We start from the raw sequence: 4,407 nt of genomic DNA, 5'->3' as shown, positions 1-4,407 counted from the left end.
CCCAACAGATGTCAAAGAAAAGCTCTCACACACACACACAGCAAGGATGGAGTGACAAAGCGTGGTGTTTAAAGACACAGAGAGCAGGCAATGGCATAAACATAATCCCAAGGCCGTGCCGAGTCCAACGAGGTGCCCCGCTTGACCGTAGCTCGCTCGGTCTGAGCGCAGCGACCATGAGAAAAATAGGCCCACAATGATGCCTGCACCACAATGTCATTGGATTTTGGGTGACAGCGGCGGAACCGTTAGGTTTAGAAGGACAATTCAAACACAGGACTGTTCCTAAGGTCCTCCCGATCTGTGCAAGCCTAACCTTGACTGTGTGGCATTAACCTTTCACAGTTAAAAGAAGGTGTTTACAAAAAAACAGTGTGCATTGACTTCTCTCCCCATAGGAATACATTGCCTGCTCCCCTAAATACAACCTGGAGTCTATATGGGTTATGAATGCTGTATGAACCTGTCTTCTATGACATTCCATCAGACCACTATGAGGTCTACCTGTGTCGATTCTAAGCTTCCTGGAGCAACCGGAAGTGGTTAGATTGACCCAAAAGGTATTTGGATGTACATCACCTCGAAAGGTGCCGAGGCCTCTGCATTATTCAACCCTGTGTAGATCAGTCAATTCTCAACTTAAAGACTTAAAACTCAGGATTCCCTAGGTTTCTATGTCAGTCAAGACATGTGTGTATTTATAGCTTCCTGTGCCAACCGGAAGTGCCATAATTGGTGACTCAGGTGCTGTTTGGAAGGGTTAAAAAAATCAGATCTGTCCAAAACTTCATATGTGTGATTAGACAATCCCCATGAACTGTAAATCAGTCATTTTTCCCAACAGATGTCAAAGAAAAGCTCTCTCACACACACACAGCAAGGATGGAGTGACAAAGCGTGGTGTTTAAAGACACAGAGAGCAGGCAATGGCATAAACATAATCCCAAGGCCGTGCCGAGTCCAACGAGGTGCCCCTCTTGACCGTAGCTCGCTCGGTCTGAGCGCAGCGACCATGAGAAAAATAGGCCCACAATGATGCCTGCACCACAATGTCATTGGATTTTGGGTGACAGCGGCGGAACCGTTAGGTTTAGAAGGACAATTCAAACACAGGACTGTTCCTAAGGTCCTCCCGATCTGTGCAAGCCTAACCTTGACTGTGTGGCATTAACCTTTCACAGTTAAAAGAAGGTGTTTACAAAAAAACAGTGTGCATTGACTTCTCTCCCCATAGGAATACATTGCCTGCTCCCCTAAATACAACCTGGAGTCTATATGGGTTATGAATGCTGTATGAACCTGTCTTCTATGACATTCCATCAGACCACTATGAGGTCTACCTGTGTCGATTCTAAGCTTCCTGGAGCAACCGGAAGTGGTTAGATTGACCCAAAAGGTATTTGGATGTACATCACCTCGAAAGGTGCCGAGGCCTCTGCATTATTCAACCCTGTGTAGATCAGTCAATTCTCAACTTAAAGACTTAAAACTCAGGATTCCCTAGGTTTCTATGTCAGTCAAGACATGTGTGTATTTATAGCTTCCTGTGCCAACCGGAAGTGCCATAATTGGTGACTCAGGTGCTGTTTGGAAGGGTTAAAAAAATCAGATCTGTCCAAAACTTCATATGTGTGATTAGACAATCCCCATGAACTGTAAATCAGTCATTTTTCCCAACAGATGTCAAAGAAAAGCTCTCACACACACACACAGCAAGGATGGAGTGACAAAGCGTGGTGTTTAAAGACACAGAGAGCAGGCAATGGCATAAACATAATCCCAAGGCCGTGCCGAGTCCAACGAGGTGCCCCTCTTGACCGTAGCTCGCTCGGTCTGAGCGCAGCGACCATGAGAAAAATAGGCCCACAATGATGCCTGCACCACAATGTCATTGGATTTTGGGTGACAGCGGCGGAACCGTTAGGTTTAGAAGGACAATTCAAACACAGGACTGTTCCTAAGGTCCTCCCGATCTGTGCAAGCCTAACCTTGACTGTGTGGCATTAACCTTTCACAGTTAAAAGAAGGTGTTTACAAAAACAGTGTGCATTGACTTCTCTCCCCATAGGAATACATTGCCTGCTCCCCTAAATACAACCTGGAGTCTATATGGGTTATGAATGCTGTATGAACCTGTCTTCTATGACATTCCATCAGACCACTATGAGGTCTACCTGTGTCGATTCTAAGCTTCCTGGAGCAACCGGAAGTGGTTAGATTGACCCAAAAGGTATTTGGATGTACATCACCTCGAAAGGTGCCGAGGCCTCTGCATTATTCAACCCTGTGTAGATCAGTCAATTCTCAACTTAAAGACTTAAAACTCAGGATTCCCTAGGTTTCTATGTCAGTCAAGACATGTGTGTATTTATAGCTTCCTGTGCCAACCGGAAGTGCCATAATTGGTGACTCAGGTGCTGTTTGGAAGGGTTAAAAAAATCAGATCTGTCCAAAACTTCATATGTGTGATTAGACAATCCCCATGAACTGTAAATCAGTCATTTTTCCCAACAGATGTCAAAGAAAAGCTCTCACACACACACACAGCAAGGATGGAGTGACAAAGCGTGGTGTTTAAAGACACAGAGAGCAGGCAATGGCATAAACATAATCCCAAGGCCGTGCCGAGTCCAACGAGGTGCCCCTCTTGACCGTAGCTCGCTCGGTCTGAGCGCAGCGACCATGAGAAAAATAGGCCCACAATGATGCCTGCACCACAATGTCATTGGATTTTGGGTGACAGCGGCGGAACCGTTAGGTTTAGAAGGACAATTCAAACACAGGACTGTTCCTAAGGTCCTCCCGATCTGTGCAAGCCTAACCTTGACTGTGTGGCATTAACCTTTCACAGTTAAAAGAAGGTTTTTTCAAAAAACAGTGTGCATTGACTTCTCTCCCCATAGGAATACATTGCCTGCTCCCCTAAATACAACCTGGAGTCTATATGGGTTATGAATGCTGTATGAACCTGTCTTCTATGACATTCCATCAGACCACTATGAGGTCTACCTGTGTCGATTCTAAGCTTCCTGGAGCAACCGGAAGTGGTTAGATTGACCCAAAAGGTATTTGGATGTACATCACCTCGAAAGGTGCCGAGGCCTCTGCATTATTCAACCCTGTGTAGATCAGTCAATTCTCAACTTAAAGACTTAAAACTCAGGATTCCCTAGGTTTCTATGTCAGTCAAGACATGTGTGTATTTATAGCTTCCTGTGCCAACCGGAAGTGCCATAATTGGTGACTCAGGTGCTGTTTGGAAGGGTTAAAAAATCAGATCTGTCCAAAACTTCATATGTGTGATTAGACAATCCCCATGAACTGTAAATCAGTCATTTTTCCCAACAGATGTCAAAGAAAAGCTCTCACACACACACACAGCAAGGATGGAGTGACAAAGCGTGGTGTTTAAAGACACAGAGAGCAGGCAATGGCATAAACATAATCCCAAGGCCGTGCCGAGTCCAACGAGGTGCCCCTCTTGACCGTAGCTCGCTCGGTCTGAGCGCAGCGACCATGAGAAAAATAGGCCCACAATGATGCCTGCACCACAATGTCATTGGATTTTGGGTGACAGCGGCGGAACCGTTAGGTTTAGAAGGACAATTCAAACACAGGACTGTTCCTAAGGTCCTCCCGATCTGTGCAAGCCTAACCTTGACTGTGTGGCATTAACCTTTCACAGTTAAAAGAAGGTGTTTACAAAAAAACAGTGTGCATTGACTTCTCTCCCCATAGGAATACATTGCCTGCTCCCCTAAATACAACCTGGAGTCTATATGGGTTATGAATGCTGTATGAACCTGTCTTCTATGACATTCCATCAGACCACTATGAGGTCTACCTGTGTCGATTCTAAGCTTCCTGGAGCAACCGGAAGTGGTTAGATTGACCCAAAAGGTATTTGGATGTACATCACCTCGAAAGGTGCCGAGGCCTCTGCATTATTCAACCCTGTGTAGATCAGTCAATTCTCAACTTAAAGACTTAAAACTCAGGATTCCCTAGGTTTCTATGTCAGTCAAGACATGTGTGTATTTATAGCTTCCTGTGCCAACCGGAAGTGCCATAATTGGTGACTCAGGTGCTGTTTGGAAGGGTTAAAAAATCAGATCTGTCCAAAACTTCATATGTGTGATTAGACAATCCCCATGAACTGTAAATCAGTCATTTTTCCCAACAGATGTCAAAGAAAAGCTCTCACACACACACACAGCAAGGATGGAGTGACAAAGCGTGGTGTTTAAAGACACAGAGAGCAGGCAATGGCATAAACATAATCCCAAGGCCGTGCCGAGTCCAACGAGGTGCCCCTCTTGACCGTAGCTCGCTCGGTCTGAGCGCAGCGACCATGAGAAAAATAGGCCCACAATGATGCCTGCACCACAATGTCATTGGATTTTGGGT

This window comes from Oncorhynchus masou, chromosome 30 (assembly GCF_036934945.1).
Source record: "Oncorhynchus masou masou isolate Uvic2021 chromosome 30, UVic_Omas_1.1, whole genome shotgun sequence".
Taxonomy (NCBI): Eukaryota; Metazoa; Chordata; class Actinopteri; order Salmoniformes; family Salmonidae; genus Oncorhynchus; species Oncorhynchus masou.
This window is presented reverse-complemented; position numbering follows the sequence as displayed.